This window comes from Etheostoma spectabile, chromosome 23 (assembly GCF_008692095.1).
Source record: "Etheostoma spectabile isolate EspeVRDwgs_2016 chromosome 23, UIUC_Espe_1.0, whole genome shotgun sequence".
In the NCBI taxonomy this organism is placed as follows: Eukaryota; Metazoa; Chordata; class Actinopteri; order Perciformes; family Percidae; genus Etheostoma; species Etheostoma spectabile.
The window spans coordinates 21,356,751-21,379,900 of NC_045755.1; the positions used below are offsets into that span (position 1 = coordinate 21,356,751).

A 23,150-nucleotide genomic window follows, 5' to 3' on the forward strand; every position below is an offset into this window, starting at 1 on the left:
TGGGGGGGGACAAACCAACGACCCTTTAGAACTAAGATAGCCCCAATGATATGAAACGGTACACACTTCCTGTCTGCCAAATGGCCGTGGGAATGGATTAAAAGTTATATTTGTATCATTTATTAATACTTTCTTTTGCCAACATTAGATGTTTTACACAGCTAAAATACGTATTTAGCATCACTGAGATTAGTTTTGTAAGGGGGTTCACGTCAGATCTCGTGAGAGTTTGGTCCTGAGACTGAAACAGGTCTCAAACAACGATGCGGTGTTAGTGTCAGAATGTTCTGGAGATATGCATGGGGTAAGCATCCATCACCATCTGCTAGCATTCCAATGACCTCCATTCATTTTGGCGTCACTTTGACAGCAACTAACTCTACGTCTGAAGCGTTTAAAGCGTTTGTCCATTGTTTATTTCTAAAGAAACACCACAATGTATAAAAGGCCCTGTAACAGGCATTTGTATAAGAACTGTGGCATAACCACAGGACTTTCTGTCTCACAAAAGTCAGAAGAAGCTCGCAAGCAATCGGGGAAGTGGAAGTAAACAGTCAAAATGACAAAATAATTAATCACAATACTTACCAAAAGTTGCTCCTACGCTCATGGACAGCTCCTACTCATGCTCTCCGTCTCTGCAAGATTGATTGGTTGAGATTTGTCATGCCGGATAGACTCATTGATTGACACTAGTAGCACACACCAGATGAGTATAGGAGCTGTAAGATACTGATATGAAGAGTGAATGTGATAAATAGGACAGCAGTGTTTCCTGGCGAGCATGCATGCAGTTGTTATGGTGGGGGGGGGGGGGGGGAGACTGAGCACAATAATAATCGGTCTGCATACAGTAAAGTGTGTTACCTTATTTGACAAATCTATGCATTTACCTGTTAATTCTGTCAATTTGATAAAGAAATGATAAAATGGTTAAAAATGGTAAATGGTTAAAAAAAAATTATAATTTAAATAAATCACCGGGGGAGTCGGGTACAGACTGGCTCTGGAGATAAAACTGAGATTAGCTCTCCTATTTAAGTGCCTGTTCTACTTGTTCAACGGTTGTTGTGTAAACACATTTGCTCTTAAACACATTTAGAGAGGATTTGAAGTGCTACTTGATGCTGGTTTCCTTTGGGGCTTGCTAAAACCTCTTTGGGGGCCGCCACAAATCCGGGAAAAACACAGGAAAAACACACCATTTGTTGTTCCTACCTAGACACAGATGGCCTGATTTATGATAGCTGCTGGTGGAAGAATTAATGGAAGTACAGGGCTTAAAGGTCCCATGACATGGTGCTCTTTCGATGCTTTTATATAGACCTTAGTGGTCCCCTAACACTGTATCTGAGGGGAGGGGGGGGGGGGGGTCTTGACCAACTGCCACTTTGCTCGTTTGAAAGCCATGATGTATGAGGTAACCTTACCCTCATAAGGACCAAGGTTACCCTCTCCAAGATTCCAGATCGGCCCATCTGAGCTTTCATTTTCTCAAAGGCAGAGCAGGATACCCAGGGCTCGGTTTACACCTATCACCATTTCTAGCCACTGGGGGACCATAAGCAGACTGCGGGAACTCATATTAATGTTAAAAAACCTCAAAGACATTTTCATGCCATGGGACCTTAGCTTTGGGTTTTTGCTTTGATTTTGGACAGAGATACAAGGATATTATACTGGAATAGACAATATTGGGTATTTAACAGTATCGACATAACCGTGACATGACACTGTCGTGACAATTCATAAACGTTTATGACTTCTATCATTAAGTGTCATTCGGACATTAATTAATTTGACATTAATGTCAACTTCTGGTAATGTCACTTAGATTAATGTCAACTTGTCATGACAAACACTTATTAAACCAACGTTTATAAAGTTTATGATACGTTCATGACAGTGTCACGTCATGGTTATGTTGATACTGTCAAGTAAAGTGTTACCCAACAATATGGTTTTATACTACAGCAGAACCTAAGACCAGAAAAATTGTCCAATAGCTGCTCTTAAACAAAAAAAGAGTTGTGCCACCTTGCTGCGTAGCCTTGCACAGCATAGCTTCAGGCTGGGTAGCCTTGCGCTGGGTATCCATGCCCTGGGTATCCTTGTCCTGGGTATCCTTGTCCTGGGTATCCATGCCCTGGGTATCCTTGTCCTGGGTATCCTTGTCCTGGGTATCCATGCCCTGGGTATCCTTGCCCTGGGTATCCATGCGCTGGGTATCCTTGTCCTGGGTATCCATGCCCTGGGTATCCTTGCCCTGGGTATCCATGCGCTGGGTATCCATGCCCTAGGTATCCTTGCCTGTGGTATCCTCATGCCGGATAGCCTCACACTGGGTAGCCTCATGCTGGATAGCCTCTCGCCATCACAAGAGGATCAGTGTACTCATCAGGAGGAGTACTCAGGCTGTGGGAACAGCTGGATAATGTCTTGTGATTCCCTCAAGGGAGCTTTTATCAGTGTTCTGACAGAAAACACTGGAAGTGTGCAGTATCAAAGATGTGGTTGTTTACCCGGCAGGAAGGGTCAAAGAAAGTTGTTATCACTTGCATTTTTGGATGTTATGGATTGCAGCTTGAACCATAATAGGGACTTAAGGGTCAGGATATGTCGGCTTTACAAATGTTAACCATCTTTTTTAATTGGGTTCTTACACCCCCCCCCCCCCCCCCATGTAAGACATGTTTAACAATGTTAAATGAGGAAAATTCGAGAATGCAACTTTTTAATTCTCGATGACAACTAGTTTTCTTTCCCCCTATCCGTATTGGAGGATAAGATAAAAGAAGTAGCTCCGAGGGAAGAGATTGGGAATGGGAAAGCAGAGTAAGGGAAAGATAATGAGAACTTCTGAGGATATTAGAGGACAGGAAATAGAATAAGTCATTTTTGAGGAGGACATAAGAGGAGAGGGAGATGAAGTAAATAGAAGAAAGGCTAAGATTTGGCAACTGGGAGAGAAGAAGAGAGAGCAGGAGAGTACACTTCTCTCAGGAGAGGAAGGGAGAGGAGAGTCACTGGAAGATGAGAGCAGAGAGGAGGAGTGGATATAGAAGAGGAGAGTAGGACGAAGAGTAGTTCCAAGAGGAGAAGACGGAAGTAGAGTCACTAGCCTTGTCTCCATCCAAATGTTCTTATGCAAATTAAGTGATATCGAATGGAAAATTCCTTATGAAAACCGTCAAATTGAATGATTTAGATTTCACGAATATCGTCAGAAAGTTTGTACGTTGGATCTCATCAGATTTTCCATTAATCTTTAACGAGTTATGTGATGAACGCTGATGGGAAAGTTATTTGCAATTTATTATTATTTATTATTAAAAAATAAATTGAGAACACATTTACATGCATCTGCATCATCATAGCAACAGTTAGATAACGTCGTTGTTGCCTTTGTTGTGGGAGATCTGGGTTCAATTCCCACTGCGATACATTAACCAATGTGCAAGGCACTTAACCCCTAGTCACTCCAGAGGCGTGTGACCTCTGACATATATGTAGCAATTGTAAGTTGCTTTGGATAAGAACGTCGGCTAAACGACGTGGAAGGTAATGTCTTATTATAGCTCAATATGTTGCTACCATCTGGCACTAGGGCTGGGCGATATGGAGAAAATCTAATATCACGGTATTTTTGACCAACTACCTTGATATCGATACCATAACAATATTATAGTTTTGACTAGTGGTGCTTTCCCTAAATATTTACACAATGAGATTTTTGCTAAATAATCATGAGTAATTTGGCGATAATGCTTAGGTAAAGGATAACAATAAAACAGTTACACCAGTCTGATAAGTCTGATGACATCACTTTACGGTAATGCAGCCACTTATGCCATACAACGATATTACAATATCCAAAATCTAAGACGCTATACAGTTGCATAAGCACTAGTATAACTTGATTCAGTGCCAGAATGAATGGAAACACACTAAAATATCTCAAATCAATTCAATATACCAATTTAATCGCAGAACAGCATGTGAAGTCCATACATTTCTTTTTTTTCCCCGATCACAGAAGGCTTGTATCATGTGGAAGCGCCGACAGTTTTGTTGTCATAACTAATAATTACAGAAAGGACTCACTTTAGCTGTAGAAGGGGAGAGGGAAAGTGTAGTGTTTGTCTGCGTATGACTAGTCTCTCTTTTGTTGTGTGAGTTGTTTATTTATTGCTTTTCTGTTTAACAAGAAAAAAGCCCAGAACACAACAAAGTAACCCGCCCATAGACAAGCAAAAAACAATAACAATAGACTAACAATGACCAGGTTGAATGAAAAAGAAATTATTGTAACGAAGTATGCATACATTATATATACATGTGCACAAGCACAGGTCCAAATAAATAAAATAAGAAACAATAAAACCACTTGACACAGTCACCAAGTGACAATCAAGCATTTTAAGACACCCCAGATAGACAACTATGGTTGCCACCTTTCGTCAAAGGTTACAGAGTTGAGACAGACATTGTATCATGCTTTCTCTATGTGTAGCAAGTTGGATATCTCTGCTAGCTAGGTCTTAAAAGTGATGTGTGTGTTCTTGGTTGAGAGTTTGCAGTGTATATAGAAAGAGCATCTTGGCTCCGTTGGACCTATTCTCTGCCAAACATCCTCTTTGAGGTACATACGGAGCCTTGGAGTTCATGTACGTTCCTGATTTACAGCGACAACAACCCCTTCTCACGCCCACCTTGTAAAATACTGACGCTTGGTCAGTGTCCCTCAGTGTCAGAAAGCCGTAAGATGTCGTAGTATTAGGAGAGACAACTGTAGAGTAGCGTGTAATAAAGATGGTCTGATACCATTTTTTACTTCAGAATACCGATTCTGATACCTGACCTTGCGTATCAGTCGATTCAGACGACTACTGATCTGATACCCGTGTGTCATATATTTTACTGTTTTACCAGATGTATACTACTAACCCTGCATGATGTGATAGGATATTTATCACTGTTGCCATAAAACTTTCTTTCATCATCCAGTTCGCCAGACAGTCATTATGGACCGATATACAGTATATTAAAAAGAAAAAAATCCAGAAACGTGTAACAAAACTCTCTCGTTATTTGTAGTTAGTTATAGAGTTCTCACTAAAATAAGACAATAACAACAAAAAAAAATTAGTGTTGCCCACAGGGACGTTGTAGAGCGTCCTCTGGTGGACAGACTATGCAATACCAACACTAACAGGGACGTTGTAGAGCGTCCTCTGGTGGACAGACTATGCGACACCAACACTCAGAAAATGGTTGACGGTAAAATATTTTTTTCTTAATATTTTTTTCTTCCATTGACCATTATAAATGCCGATACTGATAGTTTGGGAAATGCTTAATATCGTCCCGCCAATATATCGGTCGGGCTCGAAGGAGAATGTCACAGATGGGAGGGAAATAAAAGATGTATTTTTGGGCAATCTTTTGGCATTCTCTTGAATTTTGGTTCATTATTTTTCTGTCCATATGCCTTTCTTTTTAGAAAGAAAATGCCAGGAGGAAGAGGATTTTCTCTCAAGCAACGAGCCTTGCTAGCACTTTGTAGTAGGGTCTGCTTTGTCATGTGTAATACAGTAGTTGGCGTTTTTACTGTGATAAAACTCTGGTTCATTGTGTAATACAATATTCCTGTCATATCGTTTTTTTTGGCCTTTTGGTTTAAACTTTGCCTGTTTTGATCTGGTTGAATGAATGATTGGAAGGATGACTCAACATGTCACTGCTTTAACACTCTGCTCATTTAAGATGGCAGGCAGCTAACCAATTCTCTTTCTTTTCTTTCCATGTCCATCTGCTCTACCACAACATCACACGTCCTCCCCAGGTAAGACATTTTGTGTTTTGACTATAATGGCTTTCTGCCCAGGTGCTCAGATCTGATGCATGCCGGGAGGGAAATTATGGATTTGTTTTGGGCTGTGCTGTTGCTTTTATTTAGTTTTTTAAAGTCAAGTCCTATTTGTAATAGTCTTGTACAGTGTGCCATTGCTGCTCCAGGATTGTGTGTGTGTGTGTGTGTGTGTGTTTGTGTTTGATGCTCCTTGCCCATGCCTTAACTAAAGGCCTATTCCTCTGATATTGGTACAGATGTTGGCAAAATGAACAAACACTGCCGATCTCCAGAATGAAATTACCTGTTAGATATTGGAAGGATTGTCATAATTTTTGCTGCAGTCCCTGAGCAATACTTTTGTTGTCATGGGGAAAGTGAATGTTGCCACATCGTAGACTTGAGGAAAGCAGGAGGAATTTTTGGTTTGGTTGCTTCTGTTTGCGTCTCCAACGGGGGCAGTGGTCATTTTTTCTCGAATAGCTGCAGGCTTAAGTTACGCTGTGTCTTTAGCTGCAGGGTATTGGTAAGCTACAGTGTGTCCTTTGCTACAGGCTACAGGTAAGCTACGCTGTGTCCTTTAGCTGCAGGCTAATGTTCCCAGTAAGATACGGTGTCTCTAGCATGGACTGTAAAATTAGTGGACAGTGCATGTGTGACGTCACCCATTGGTGTGTGGAGATCTGCTATGAGTTGTTGAGTTTTCCGTTACGGGCGCAGACATCCTGGGTGCTGATGTAACAATTTTAGACGAGGGGGAGGAATTTGGGAGGAATCCTTACACTCTATGTTATGTTGCACACTTTCACTGGCAATCACATTATAGCCACACCCTAAAACAGCCTCTTCTTTATTGCCGATTTTAATTTGACAAGATCATAATCAAAAAATGAACATAAGGACTTAAAACTAGCAATTGAGACCATAAACTCATTATGAAAATGTTTACTGAGGTACCAAATCAAGTGAGAAGTAGGTCACTTTCTCAAAGACTTCTACAGAAACCGACCTCGTTTTGCAACCGCACGTGTCGCCCCCTACTGGAATTCAGAAAAAAGTAGGTTTAAGGCGTCCCCCCCCCCCCCCCCCCCCCCCGCTGGAATTCAGATAGAATGCAGGGTTAAGGAGTCACAGAAATAGTTCTGAAATTGACTTATTTTTTTTTATAACAACGTAAAATGATTAGGCTAATTGCTTAATAATAAGTAAGTGGGAAAGAAGTGTGCCTCTGTAGCGCTGTGGTCCAGAGAGCAGGAAACACAGACCATCAGAGAGCATGGATGATGTAGCTTCTAATTAGTTCATCTCTTTAAGTTCCCCTCTCACTCCACCTCCCAGAGGGACAAGTGGAGCACAGCTATATTAAGGGCTGTTTGTAATACTCGGAGTACTGACGACCGCTAGCCTTGCACACACACAGCTGACAACATGAATGAACTCCAGGATAGATTGCAGAGGGAGTGGAGACATCTGGCCAGATAAATTAATTAGTGTAATTATTCAATGCTAAATGCAGGCAGAGTTATCTCTACTGTACACCTATCACACACACTTGGACTGTGTAACAAACATCCCTCACCTTTGCGGAATGAGAATGTTGCCTTTCAAGATCGAGTTTGAGCTGATTTATTATTATTACTACCATTTTTTTGGGGAGTCACAACACAGTGGGATAGTTGAAGTAAGTTCAATTTATATGGAACTTAGATTATTTTTGGGGGCTTTACCCTTTATTTGAAAGTTACAGCGAAGGTTGAACTTGAACCCAGGCCGCTGCAGAGGACTCAGCCTAAATTGGGCACTTACTGGGTGAGTCAGAGGTCGCCCCTATATGTAAATGTAAATGGGCTTCTGTCTTGCCCAAGGACACTTGGACATGGGACTGCAGGATCAGGGATATAACCACCAACCTTCCAATTGGCAGGCAACCACTGAGCCACAGCTAAGCGCCGGACGGAGCCACGGTGCCTCTGCAAAATAGCATCAGAAAGGAACTTGTTTTGGTGGAACATGTGTACGTTCAGAAGTAGTTTCAGTTGTCAACAGAAAACTCTGATTGGACAGATAGTCTAGCTAGCTGTCTGGATTTACCCTGCAGAGATCTGAGGAGCAGTTAACCATAGTCCTCAGAAATCCACCGGAGGTCAGAACGCAAACACAGAGGAAGAGGACGCGGACGGACATCCGGCCGAAAAGAGGGACATCTGGCTGAATTTCCTGGGGCACTGGAGCAATCCCGGAAGTTGAACATGGTGTATATAGACTAAGGTGCCATGGACTCAAAAGCTTGATTACATTGGCTCTTAAGCTGGGTGCGTGGGAGAAATGGGTGAAGTAACTTCACTGCATACGCATACGCAAGAGCCTGACCGAGCAATGCTCTGAATGGAAGAGTGAGAACGGAATCCAATATGCAACAGGGAGCCAGTGAAGAGTTTCAGTTTCCAAAAGAAATATTGAGCATCTGGAAAAATGTGACACGCTTTCTTAAAAATGTATTATGATGGCAGAAAAAAAAGACAACTGAGCCATGTTTAAAAGGGTTGTAGTCCAAAAAAAAAAGAAATCTTAAAAAATATCCAATATGTATCAGACCTGGGTGTTTTGTCCTGAGCTTCCACAGGTGAGGATGCAACAAAATCACTGTTGCATTGTCATTATTATCATTCACACTTAGATGATAAATGTGTATTGCATCAGGATGGAGGGAGGTCAACAATTTGGTCAAAGCAAGCATCTAATCAATTGCTGCCCATATTACCCAAAAACTGGCAAAAGATATTCATGGTCCCCAGAGGAAGAATTCTTATGTTTGTGGTGACCCTTGACCTTTAATCCTGGGGCCACCATCGGGCCAAAATGTCTCCCAAGAAATATCAAAATCTAATGGGCAGGTTGTCATAAAATGTACTGAGCATATTGTTGCTCCCTGGAAAATGAGCTCGTTTTTCTTTTCTCTACTGCCTCTTTCAGGCCATATTTCTTCAGACAAAATAGTTAATGTTAATGAAATTAGCCAAGCATATTCATGCTCGTAAGGGTATAAACCCTTCTAATTTCATGACCATGATCTTTCCTACCCTTAGGGCTACCCTCAGCACAAGCCTTAGATTTTAGTCTTCTCTTCCTGTAACACAAAACCATCCCTATGTTGGGTGTTCTGTCCAACGTGGTGAGTTGTGTAGTGTAAAGAACTGCATCTGATAGAGGCTGCTAGTGGGGTTTAAGACTCTGAAGGGCAATCCAGCCTTTTTGTTTTTAGGAATTTCTGTAGCATTTTTGAACAGATACACTTCACTACACCACAATGAAACTGAAGCTTCAAGCAACTGCAGTGGAAGGTAGTTACGCTACAGTAGCTCTGCACTTCTGCTGAAAGTAGCAAGCTACTCAGAAAAAGTATCTAAAAAGGGGAAGTTTGGATTTTTTGAAGTAAGAGGTGCTTATCCATAGTCAGTGTGTTAGCTAGAGAAGATGTCGATCGGCACGCCCCCAGTTTGGACAAGCAGACAGAAGTACCGACACGAAGCTAAGCATTGTACTGCAGATTTCAGACATCTAAAAAAAATCAGTAGCAGTTAAAGTGTAAGCTATATTAAGAATATTTTGACCACTTTATCTTGCTGTCAACAAGCCTTATTTCAGTTTACATTCTTCAAAGACACCAGACTCCATTGACAAAAATACTGAAATTGGAGTTCTTCCTTGTACGAATTCTATTGCAGATATTAAGAATGTTCATTCTGGATAGGAAGAATGATGTGGATGTCTGAAATGAAAAGCCTGAAATTCACAACTGACAAAAGTGATGTAATTTGTCCCAGGAAGAATGACATTGTGGATATGTGAAATGTTCTTTTTGACTAGATGAATTAAATTATGGATATCTGCAAAAAATATCCAGTCCAGCTATTAAATGCTAAAACAACCACTTATAGTATTTAAGGATTTAAACTTAGTTTTGACTACTACAATCACAGTTCTAGATTTCTTGATAATAAATTCTGTTAGTAAGAATGTTACTGTGGATATCTTTAATTGCCATTCTGTCTGGCAAAAATCTCATTTTTACTAGGAGAAATGATATAATGGATTTCTAAAATGTAATTACAGATAGGACCAAAATTGTAAAGCGGCTTGTCATATACAGCGGCTAGAATGAGTTTACACACCCAGGCTAAAGTTGATTATAAAGAGGAATAAAAAAATTGGAAATTGATGTTAATGCATTAATTCAAATCAAAATCCAACCTTTTTTACTATGCATCCAGATAAAGGTCCCTTGGCCTCTGGAATTAAACAACCACCCCCACATCATCACATACCCTTTACCATACCTAGAGATAGGGAACTTTCCATAAAATCATCTCTCAATGCAAATCAAATCAGCTATTAAGCTAACTGAAATAACACCATGCCAATCTCTATGTGTGGTGAAGGGCAAGTGATGATGTGTGTGTGTGTTGGTGTGTGTGTGTGTGTGTGTGTGGTGTGTGTGTGTGTGTGTGTGTGTGTGTGTGGTGTGTGTGTGTGGTTGGGGGGGGGGGGGGGTGGGGGGGGTGGGTGGGGGGGGTGTAGATTAATTCCAAAGGCCAAGGGAACTTTATCAGGATGCATAGTATCCTGATCCATGAAATAACTGGCCTTTAATAATACTAATCTGCCTGCCTCTATGGGGATTTAACATAAGGGGGTGTATTCTTATGCCCCCTGTATTTTAAGGAAGAACATTTATTTATTTACAATACATTATTCATTCACAAAGAAAATTGGTGTCCTTAAAAGGTTGGATTTTCCAAATTTTTTGAATTAAGGCATTAAGATCTATGTCCAAAAGATGTTTTTTTCATCCTCTTTTTAATCAACTTTAGCCTGGGTGTGGAAACTTATTCTAGCCGCTGTAGCTGCTGCCCCTGTTCACAGCAGTACATTGCTTAGCTTGGGTCTCTGTACTCCTGCCTGGTGCTCCATACTGGGGGCCTGTAGGGAGGTTCCTCATACAACCCCCAACAAATGCACTTATTAGTTAGTGGTGAACCTTATGACCTTTTCTTCTTAAGAGAAAATTTAACATTCTGATGTGTTTGGTCCTTCTACCCCCTCTACTTACAGTATGTATTATAAAATAGCTCAACACTGGACACTTTACATGTTTTTTCTTTATATTGCTCCATTACCCGAATGCTATTGGGAAATGTATGAAGTAGTAGCTTAGCTACTTTCAGGCATTGATCAATTCATTGTGTATTACTTCAAGATGCAATTCCCAGGTTTCTTATTGTTATGCTCTTTCTATTTCAGTTTCTTCTAAGCTAGGGCTAAACGATGAAACGTCTTCAAATCGAACACGCGATTCAAAAGAACGCGAACCGCTGTATCGTGGAGACCGCGATTAATCGAATGTGCAATGCTTAGTTGAATGTTTGGTGTAACATGTTTTATTTTTCATTACTTTATTTTAAATAAGATAAATGGAATAATGTTACTTATCACAGAATGTTTACATAAATGTTCTATTTTGCTGGATCTTTCATTTCATTGCTGTATTTAACTTGATTGTACAAGGTGCAATTTGTTGCAAACAAAATGCAAATCAAATAAGAATCGGAATATCCGGCAGAAAATAATCAATAAAATGTTGCCGCAAATTGTTCAGCCCTATTCTAAACCTAGTGGTCGGTCACCACTCACCACCACTGTATTGTCTATTTAAGCCTACATAAAAAGTTAATTTTTATATATATATAATATGTGTTTGTGGGGCAGAGAGGACAGCCAGATCTGAGGATTGAGGATTGCAATCCTGAGACAGAGGTTGGATTGGATGTAGATTTAATGGATGGGCACTTATTACATGGACCTTTTCCATCTTGAATCTAGTTTGAATTAGGGGTTATTAGTTTTCGATTTCAAGCCCTAAGTGGCCCTCTCTTGTCCTTTGGAGAAGAGTCCCCACGGCTCCTGTCTGCTGCAGAATGTAAACTATGTGTAAACCAAGCAGACAGGCCAAGCAGTAATTCTGCTCGCATTTCTTTCTGTGTCTGGCTGTCAGACAGAAATGCTTCTGTTGGCCACAGCACACAAACATGCAGAGATATTTGTATTGTTGATGCAGATGAAGGCCTCACCCCCTCACCTAATCACACACAGCCATGACTTCCAGGAATAGAGGAAGAGATTGATGGAAAGTAGTAAATGAGGTTTTGGTGTCATGACCCCTCTCTCATTTAGTTCTGAGCAGGATTTATTGGGAAATAAAAAGGTGGCCGTTATCATGTTAGCAAGCCGGCCTGACTCAAAATGGCTTGGCTCTTATCTTGTTAGGAAATGGATTGCTCGTTACAACAGTCTAGACGTTGTGGGTTGAAGGTGAGACCACAATGTGGAGATATGTGAATTGTGTAATAGTTTAAATCCACAAGATATGTGGCCTGCTCTGACCTGTCCAACTGGGCTGATTCCCTTCTGCAGGGCTTCAAAGCCTCACATTAGTCATAATGAATAGTTATATGAAAGGAGTATTTGTGTTTAAGCTTAACATAAGAACAAGGTTGAGTTAAAAAAAAAAAAAAAGCTTACAAACGTCACTGTCATTCATAAATCTCTCTTTCACTCTCCGGCTTCTACTCTTTCATGACAAATGGACTGCATTTATGTAACGCTTTTCTACTAATTGATGTTTTTATGTTTTTTATGACATTTTTGGATATTTTTGCCCTTTTTTTTTTTTTAAATACATGCATACATGTTCCGGGACCTCCCTTGATAGTTGGAGATCTCAACCTAAACCCAAAACCTTAAATTAATAAATTAAAATCAAAAGCTACTGAATATGTCTTATCGTGAAAACATTCGAATTAAAATGACAGATAATAGGTAGTGATGGAATTTGACATCACTGTCCATCAAAATGATGGTCTAAAAAGTCTTAACACAACCTTTGGTCTAGACGCAGCGCATCACTACCCCTAAATATTTAATTTAATTTATTTTATTTTATTTTATTTATAGTATCAATTCATTACAAGAGTTATCTTGAGACACTTTACAGATAGAGTAGGTCTAGACCACATTCCAGAATTTACAAGGACCCACCAGTTCTAGTAGTCTCCTCCAGAGCAAGCAACAGTGCGACAGTGGCGAGGAAAAACTTCCTTTTAGGCAGAAACCTCGGTCAGACCCAGGCTCTTGGTAGGCGGTGTCTGACGGGCCGGTTGGGCTTAGAGTGAAGAGCGGAAATAACAAAAATAGAAAAAATAGTAGTTTGTAGCAGTTCTTTGTAGTAGTTCATGGCATAGCAGGGCACTGTGGGCATTACAAGGCACAGCAGGACGTAGCTGGGCACCGCAGAGTGTAGCAAGATGAACCGGGCACCGCAGAACGTGTAGCGGGACCATGGCAACAGCTGCTACCATGATTTTGGAGCCTCTCTGATCCGAGGGAACATGCTGGGGAAAAAAGAACATAAGGACTCCGGGGAGTGACTCCCCGGAACTAGGTTAGTAACAAGCATTTCTTGGACATGGATGCACATAAATGAAAAGATAGAAAGATAGAGGAGAGAGGAGCTCAATGTATCAAAGGAAGTCCCCAGCTGTCTAAAACTATTACAGCAAAACTAGGAGAGACAGGGTAAAGAGAGGAGCCTGGTCGGGCTAGAACTCTCCCCAACCGGATCGGGCTGTATGCCTAGTCTCCCTTTAGTTTTATTATATTCTTGATTATATAATAGATAAATCTGACAACTATGACGAGAAGCAGGTGGGCCGGGTTAGGTGGACGCTGCGACTCCTCACTCCCTAACAATATTCAATTCTATGTCCTAACTATAAGCTTTATCAAAAAGGAAAGTCTTAAGCCTACTCTTAAATGTGGAGACGGTGTCTGCCTCCCAAACCCAAACTAGAACCTGGTTCCACAGGAGAGGAGCCTGATAGCTGAACGCTCTGGCTCCTGTTCTACTTTTAGAGACTCTAGGAACCACAAGTAACCCTGCATTCTGGGAGCGTAGTGCTCTTGTAGGGTAGTAAGGTACTATGAGCTCTTTAAGATAAGATGGAGCTTGACCATGAAGAGCTTTGTAGGTGAGAAGAAGGATTTTAAATTCTATTCTGGATTTTACAGGAAGCCAATGCAGAGAAGCTGAAACAGGAGAGATGTGGTCTCTTTTCCTGGTTCCTGTCAGAACACGTGCTGCAGCATTCTGGATCAGCTGAAGAGTCTTTATGGACTTTTTCGAGCAGCCTGATAACAAAGAATTGCAGTAATCTAGCCTAGAAGTGACAAATGCATGGACTAGTTTTTCCGCATCATTTTTAGACAGGATATTCCTGATTTTTGCAATATTACGTAGGTGAAAAAGGGCGATCCTTGAAATTTGCTTTATGTGGGAATTAAAGGACATGTCCTGATCAAAGATAACTCCAAGATTCCTAAATATGAAAGACTCTTCATATTTCTAACTTTAAAGCACACCATGTAATACATGTATTTGTTCACTCTAAATCAGGGGTCTTTAACCTTTTGTTTATATGATCATCTGAATGTGCAATAGCAAAAGCTTATGAATACGGTTATTTTACACTTTTTATGGGTCATATAGTTAGCTCCATCACTTAGAATATTCCCTTCAGGGTCCAAGAAAACCTGAAAATCTGGAAATATTTGATCCCCAATGAACTGAGCAAGCATTTCATGCCATCTTTTCATACTTGATCTGTACGATACTCTTTGACGGTGTGGGCAATAATGAGGGTTGGCACCCAGTCCTACAGTATAGGAGCAGTTAGAGAAGTTGAAGCTTAATAATAATAAAAATGATAATGAAAACCTTTATTTACATAGCGCCTTTACAAAATCCAAGGACACTTAACGTAATTACCTTGGCTAAGCTAAGGTGGGGGAGGCAGGGAGGGTGTTCCAGAAGGACGTGTGGGGAATGGAGAGCAGGCCAGCGTCTGAGGACCGCAGGTTTTGATGTACGTATGGATGGAGGAGGTTGGAGAGGTACTGTGGGTCCAGGGCACGGCGGGATTTTTAGGTGAGAAGGAGAATTTTATATTTGTGCGGGACCTGATTGGGAGCCAGTGAAGATGGATGAGGATTGGAGGGATGGGTTGCCAGGTCTCTGTGTGGGTGAGGACCCTGGCGATGGGGATTTGTAGCCTGTCTAGGGTTTAGCTGGGGACCCCAGAAAGGACTCTATTGCAGTAATCCAAACGGGTCATGAAGACAGTGGTTCCCAACCTTTTTGGTCGGAGGTACCCCACCTAGCCCGGTCAGTTGGACCCGTGTACTCCATCAATTCCCAATGTATGTTCCAAATGTACTATACATTATATGAAAGTGGATAGTGTTCATTATTCATACTGTTGTTGATCTGTTAATATTTAGATTGCTTAATATTTCTACCGTTAATCTATTTTGTTCAGGTAATTATTTTCAGGTAAAGATCATTCTACATTTTTACTGGCCCTGAAAGAAATATCATATCATCACAAAAGACAAAAAAAGCAGGAAAGTATGCGTCGCACCTACCATTAAGCTTCAGAGAATGATTACCCAGCTAGCCACTGCCACTGTATGTTGTGCCATTATCAGTAAAGCTAGACCAGGGGTCATCAACTACATTTTTACAAGGGCCAGAATTTTTTTAAGCAAACACTCCGGGGGCCGGACTTTCAAATAAAGAAAATAAAAATTTATTTATACCTAATATGCCAAGTCTTGTTTGATATTTCAATTTCTTACTGAATTAATGCTATATTTTTAAAATGCATGAGTGTAAGCAAACTCCTAAAACACATGGAAAATCCATAATGGTAACTAAATAGGCTACTGAACTAGAAAATGATCTCAGATTAGAGGGCAGGTCACTGAGGATTGATGGTTAAATTATTTGATGACTGGTTGTTGGAGTAGGCAGTGTCCTGATTGGTGGAAAATGCTTGCAGAAAGAAAGGCCTGTTGCCAGGTAAAAATGTCACTGTCAAAGAGCCTGAAGCGAAAAGTTGAGGTGGAAAACAGCAGCTTTCATGATGAATGGACTGAGAAGTATTCCAGGCGTATACATGGAGCTCTTTACAGCTCACAGAAATGGAGCGCCACAAAGACTTGGGACTCTTGGTTCAGCATGGCTGAGTCCTTGAAATCTTGTGTCCATCTCTCTGTCAGTGTCTTTTTTGTTTGATTGTGTGTGTCTGTTTATCTTGTTGGTAAGCTGTGAGCTCCATTCCTGCTGTTGTGTTTTTGTTGGGTCTATACCTGTAGAACAGGTAGGTGGGTATTGATAATTATTGACTTTTTAATCATGAAAGGTTTATTGTAGGCAACTTACAGTAAGGAGTGTAGTGTTCATCTGTGCCAGCGGCAGTGGGCTATCGTTTCCAGTCAGTTACAAGTGCTGTGTGAAGCAATGCACACACCTCTGCTATGCTGTGTCTGTGTGTGTGCGTGTGCGTGTGCAGCTCGGGCATCTCTGTTCAGAATCCCGGCCATCTTCCAAAATGCATCGCTTGTATCCAAATGAATTGTGTGTGTAGCTGCATGGCATTTTGCTGGTTAGGCTGCTCGGCCTTTGTTGGAAATTGCCTGCAAACACACACAACTCCATGCCACCATTGCCTTTCTCCACCCCGCTGTGCTGTGTTTTCACTAGGAATGCCCTCTTTCCTAGCTTCATAGTTGTTTGACTTTGTAATTAACGTTATAAATTACCTGAGATGAAAATGTGAAATGTTAGCTAACATTCACATGCTTATACGCTCTGTATAGACAGAGCCGCTGTCACTGGCCAGTGCACTGGCCAATCAACTTTCCGACTACTTATGTCAAGCCCTGGTTACCGCTGATTTATTCTTTTAATCATTTTTTTTGCTCCACAATCTTCCCACGTACCCCCTGGCAACAGCAGGAGTACCCCATGGGTAGGCCTGGTTGGTAGGGGGGGAAACCACCAGACACCTGCGAACAATATCATCCACTTAAGCCCAGATACGAATTATTGCGATTTTAAACATTTTCCCAATTTTCCCGCGATGATAACAGATTTATTTGGCGCCTGTGATTGTACATTTTATTCCCAAACCCTGAAAATAAGGGATTTTTTCGCCCCCCCTACTGATTGTTAATCTTTGGATTTAAGGGACTCTAAGGCCGGTAGTTGCCGGGTGTTAAATTTTGGGCAGGGTTTTTCTTTCCCTTTCCCAATTTTCCAAGTCTTTAGTAAAGCCCCCCTGTGCTGGAGATGTACTGGAGGTGTCAGTTTTTTTGGTTGATAAAAACAACAACTTGGGGAAAAAAGTAGTTTGCTGTTGGGGGCCCTTTTGAAGAAGTAGATTTCCGAAAAAAAAAATTTGGCCCCTTTTTAAAACAGCCCTCAGGAAGGGTTTTTTGGCTAACACAGCATACCCCCAAAAACCCCCAGTGGGGGGGGGGGGGGGGGGGGGGGCCCTTCAAAGAAAAAAGGGTGGTCTGACAGCGGTTTTTCCCGATGTTAAACATCTCCCGTTTAAAGGGACGGAAAGGGCTGGTTTGAGCTGAAATTAATTAAAAAAGGCCTTTTCTATTCTCTAAAAACTTGTCAAAGCCCCCCCCCCCCCACACAAAAAACACAAACAAATTCTTTCCACTAAACCCCTTGCCCCGGTGAATAGCAGTCCTTTAAAAGGGGGCATGTCCCCGGCCAGACAAAAACCCCATTTGGGAGGAGAAAAGAAAAAAAAGGAAAAAGAGAGAGAGAGAGAGTACCCCGGTAGACAAAAAGCAAGACCTTGACCGGGGGCTGCAGAGGTGCTGTGGGGCGGGCCCAAGAGGGAAATATGTTTTACGTGTAAAACTCCCAAGAAAAAAAAATCAGGCTTATAAAGCCATCCATAATCAATAAATATCATAACAAAAAAACCCAAAAGGGGAAAAGAGCACATAAACAAAGGAAAATGAACTTTAAGCAATAAATACCAAGGGGCCCTTTGGGAAAATGGACCCTTAGTGGTGGGGGTGTTTTTCTGGCGGAAAACAACGGATTTGGGTTAACCCCCCCCCCCAAAAAAAAAGCAGAAACGCCTAAGGTTTGGGGGATGTCTTTAAATTTTGGGAAAAAAAACTTTTTTGAGCGGAATAGGGGGGCCCCTTGAGTCAATGCAGGGGGGAAAAAAAAATAGGGGTTCTCCATTTAAAAAATATAAACCCTTTTTAAAAATCGCGGGGCCCAAATCTTGTCCCCGATGGTGTTTCCAATTTTAGTTTTAAATGCCACCCGAGACATTTTTTTAGAAACATAGGCCGTATTTAAGTTCCACACAGGAAACTCTAAGAGCACATAAACTAAAAAGTCTGCCGGTACTGTACTGTACGTACTGAAGTCCCCAAGGGTGTAAGATTTTTTGAAATGTGTTAAAAATTATATTCTCCCGGTTTTTTTGGCGTGTTATCTTTTCTATCTTTTTTTTCGGTCTGTCCAGGTTTGTTGGGCATTATTTTTAAGGGTTTTAGCCCACCCGGCCGCACCCGGGGGCCCGGGGGGGCCCCCCCAAATTTTTTTGGGCCCTTGTTAAAGCTCTTTAGGTCAGATTTTCACTGGGGTGTTTACATTCTGGTAGAGTAATCAGGGTATTACCTTAAGCAGAATATTATATATATAAGTAAAAAGTTTTTTTACACTGCATGTAAACACAATGATACCTGACATGCAAATGAATCTGTAGTCTACGCATTAAGTTCTTGTCTTTCATAAGTCCTCCCTGTCCGTAGGAAATAGCAGCTTTTCATCTTGATTCTATAACAGTCAGTGGTTTGAGTCACTGAGCAGCAAACAGCCGACTCTTTTGTCCCTGCACTGTTTTGGAATGAAAGCCTTCTGGCACTCTGGTCCGAGATGCTGAAGGATCGGACCTGTCCAACTTTGAACAGCCCGTCGCCTTTGTCTGGTCGTCAAGTGATGTTTTACTGCTGTCTAATTAGTGATCATTAAAGAGCCGAGCAGCCACAAAGGCCGGGAGCCTGGCGGCCGTGCTGAGTGAAGCACTTCTATTATTGATCTGGGCCTGTGTGTGTGCGTGTGTGTGTGTGTGTGCGTGTTGGACGGCTTTCTAAAGAGACTACTTGTTGTACTGTATGTCTGTGTGTATTTGTATGAATAAGTTATGTTGCCAGTGAGCAGCAGAACAGAATAAAGTGTCGGCCACAGGTCGTACAGTTCCCATTGTCTGTCTGTCTGCCTGCCTGCCTGCCTGCCTGTCTGTCTGTCTGTCTGTCTCAGCATTAAACACAGTTGTCTGTGGTCTTCCTGCAGTTTCCTCATTATTCCCTGTGTGTGTGTGTGTGTGTGTGTGTGTGTGTGTGTGTGTGTGTGTGTGTGTGTGTGTGTGTGTGTGTGTGTGTGTGTGTGTGTGTGTGTGTGTTGTGTGTGTTGTTAACGTTTCCCAAGAATTAATGAGCATATTGGGGATATTTAAGCATTGCAATTCAATTAACGGTACAAATAACAATTCAACAGGTCACCTGGCCCGAAAGACAACAACAATATTAATGACTGATTATCTTTCTTTCTGCAAATTAAGAAAAAAAAGTCAACAAAGAATCGTGAAAATATTTTACAAATAATGAAAATAATGGAGTTTCCGCCCCTAATTAGTTCATGCATTGATTCATGACGTTGCTTCATGTATTGAGCTGCATGACCCATGAGTTTTGTTATATAAGATAAATGTAATTGTTAAAAGCTGCATCATTGTGCAGTAATGTTCTCTGAAGCTAGCAGTGTGTTGCAGCTGAGTGACTCTGACGGCCTCTACAGTACCTGCCATCAGGTACTTGGTAGGCATACAACGCGATAGAACTGCCTTTGTGATCACTTAAAGCAGGGGTCTTCAACAGGGGGTCCGCGACCCCTAGGGGGTCCGCGGAGGTACTGTATGGGCGTCGCGAAAGTTTTGGTTGATTAGACTTTTTTTTTATATCGCCCCCCCCTGCAATTTTTTCCACTAATTGAAATGTCTTTAAATCCACATTAACATGAATTCAACACACTGTAGTAAACAGATAAATGGAGGCAGAAGATGTCTTTCAGTCATCAATGCACACATGGCACTATAGGACCAGTTTGATATAACACAATGTTATACAATATATATAATTAGGGGGTCCCCGCTCCATCTCGCCATCAGTTTGGGGGTCCTTGGCCTGGAAAACGTTGAAGACCCCTGACTTAAAGGGTAATTTTGTTTTTTCTTGTTTTTTTTATTACTTTTTTTTGGTCTAAGCAACAACTGTCTTTGAAATTGGTCCAGTATTAAGCAAGACCGCTCTGACTAGCAGCCACAGTTTTTAATGTAACACTATGGAGCAAATGTGCATCGTCATTGTTTGGTCCCCTCAAAGTTCTGTTTTCACCGCTGACTGGCTCAGATTTATAGTCTAAGTGTCTGACAACATTATGGAAAGGATCCCTACATAGATAGACGTTTAAAACCTGTTTGAGACCTTTCTGTTTAACCAGAAACAGCTCTGAAGTCACTAGCGCTGAACCCACCAGACTCCATTTTAAAAAACAATACTTTTAGCGTGTATAGAGCCAACATATTTTCACATGTAAATCCGTAAACTATGTGTTTATTTCAACCTAAACTTGAGTTACGATGGATTGGACAAGTGAAAAGACAACCCCAAACAACTTTTCATAGTTTTATTTTATTTCTGTCGACTCTGAATGAAGTGTATTTTTACGATGCAAGAATTACTGTTTATTTACACTGAGTCTGGTGGCTTTAAAGAACGCAATTTCTCAGATGTTTTTATGTTTAAAAAAGGATCTTACTCTTTAACAGGAAGATCGCCTTCCATAATGTTGTCAGACACTTAAAATATTAATCTGAGTCTGTCAGCGGCAAAACGGGCACTTTTTGTGAAGTTAAATACTAGCTGGACAATTAATTTTAATATATTAACTTACATTGTAGCTTGTTTCTCGGCTGCAGACTGCAGCAATCTCACTTAACACTGGACCAATGTCACAGATTGTTGTTCCATCAGTCACTTAGACACAAAAACAGGAAAATATAATAATATTATAATTATAATCTAATAAGTGATAAGTCTGGAGATATTCTGTATTTCTCTTATAGTCAAACCAGCAGTGATATGTGTGTGTCACAGCCTGACGTATCATACAAACTCGTCAGTGATCCACACTGTTGCTATGGGTGACATGCTCCTTCATTACCATAAACACACTGTGTTTTATTTTGACTCCGTCCCACACACACCACCCTGCTGCCGCAAATACTCACTATACAACATCCAATGTGGATTAATCCACCGCTGAAAGTAGTCCCCAACAAATGCACTACTTCCTCCCGTTTGAGTAACGTTTGATTAAAAACTAAAGTGTGACCATCTATTTTAGGAAATTACTGATATGTTGTTTAAAAAAGGATATATTTGTGAGGTGCAACTGAAGATGTTGGTCCTCAGTAGGACCCAGTGGGCCTGGAACTGCGAGCCATAGACAGAATAGAGAGTAGGGCTGCACCATATGTTGTAAAGTTGTTGAATATTGCGATATTGCAAAAAAAAAGAAGAGATATTTCTGTTTCTTTCAGTGTTCTGCTAAAATACCACGAATTTCTTGTTGAATTTAAAACAAAAAAATTCTTTTATTGAACAAAAATGAAAATTGAATTGAATTTTAAAGGCACCCCTATGAAAATAAATATACCGATATATTGGCGGCCCAATAAGTGGCAATTCCCAAACTATTCATTCATCAGAATCATTTATAATGACAAAGAAATTATTTTGATAAATTAATATTTAAAAAATAAAATAAAAACGAATGGTCAACCATGTTCTGAGTGTTGGTGTTGCATAGTCTGTCCCCCAGAGGACGCTCTACAACGTCCCTGTTAGTGTTGGTGTTGCATAGTCTGTCCCCCAGAGGACACTCTACAATGTCCCTGTTAGTGTTGGTGTTGCATAGTCTGTCCACCAGAGGACGCTCTACAACGTCCCTGTTAGTGTTGGTGTTGCATAGTCTGTCCCCCAGAGGACGCTCTACAACATCCCTGTTAGTGTTGGCGTTGCATAGTCTGTCCACCAGAGGACGCTCTACAACGTCCCTGTTAGTGTTGGTGTTGTATAGTCTGTCCACCAGAGGACGCTCTACAACGTCCCTGTTAGTGTTGGTGTCGCATAGTCTGTCCACCAGAGGACGCTCTACAACGTCCCTGTTAGTGTTGGTGTTGCATAGTCTGTCCACCAGAGGACGCTCTACAACGTCCCTGTTAGTGTTGGTGTCGCATAGTCTGTCCACCAGAGGACGCTCTACAACGTCCCTGTTAGTGTTGGTGTTGCATAGTCTGTCCACCAGAGGACGCTCTACAACGTCCCTGTTAGTGTTGGTGTTGCATAGTCTGTCCACCAGAGGACGCTCTACAACGTCCCTGTTGGCAACACTCTCATTATTTTTGTTATTGTGTTTTGTTCAAAAGACTTTAAGTTTCATATCTTAAGTTTCAGAACTTTAATATATATTTAATGATCCTCTGTTCTGTTGTGACATTAAAACAAATTATTATCATATTATTTTAGTGAGGACTCATAAATACAAATAATTAATGTTAGGGAAATCTGTTTTGTTTCTGGATTATTTTTTATATATATATATATATATATCTATTTTGTAGAAACACCTGCTATTAACCTGACTTTTAATTAATCAATTGGTGTAAGAAATAGCTCATATGAAAAGCTAAAACCGTCCCAAATGATGTTCAATGCACTGAAATAAATTAGTTTCACTAAAAAAAGAATTATTATTCAAACAAGACAGAAAGGTCAAATTTTGTATATACACAAATTGAACAAATTTACTGCAAATACTAAAATATGTCAGCAAATTAAATAGCGGTGCTGTGAGATTCAAATTTAATATCTTGTATGACTTCCATGAGCTTGAAGGACTGCATCCATGCGGTTTGGCAAGGATTCATACAATGTATTGATGAAGTCATCAGGAATAGCTAGGAAAGCAGTCTTGCATGCCTGACCTGGGCTTGTCTAAAAACATCTCCAGTGTCTTCAAATGTTTTTTTAATCCTCTGTACTTGACGCTGAGACACATTGAAGGTGTCTGCCACATCAGCAGTGGATCTGGTCTTCAGCCTCTTGATAATCAAAACTTTAGTCTCAGGGTGAATCTTAGGCCTGTTTGCAGAGGTCTAGTTGCAGTTGATGTGAAGGTCTAGTGTACTGGGGTTGTTTTTATACACACCTGAGACCTAATTGATCCATTATTAGACAC

The 23,150-nt window shown here is 40.9% G+C and overlaps 1 protein-coding gene and 2 long non-coding RNA genes across 3 annotated transcripts in view; 2 read left to right on the forward strand and 1 right to left on the reverse strand.

Annotated features, from left to right (window-relative positions):
* LOC116673236 (pleckstrin homology domain-containing family A member 5-like) overlaps window positions 1–23,150 on the forward strand; it is a 256,614-nt gene that overhangs the window by 35,265 nt on the left and 198,199 nt on the right.
* LOC116673238 (uncharacterized) lies at window positions 1,807–21,364 on the reverse strand. Its single transcript, XR_004327794.1, has 3 exons — window positions 21,147–21,364; window positions 14,042–14,044; window positions 1,807–1,817 (listed from the first exon to the last, which is right to left on the reverse strand). It is a non-coding gene; the product is annotated as an uncharacterized LOC116673238 (long non-coding RNA).
* Window positions 15,305–15,540, forward strand: LOC116673239 (uncharacterized). The gene is made up of 2 exons (XR_004327795.1): window positions 15,305–15,371; window positions 15,404–15,540. It is a non-coding gene; the product is annotated as an uncharacterized LOC116673239 (long non-coding RNA).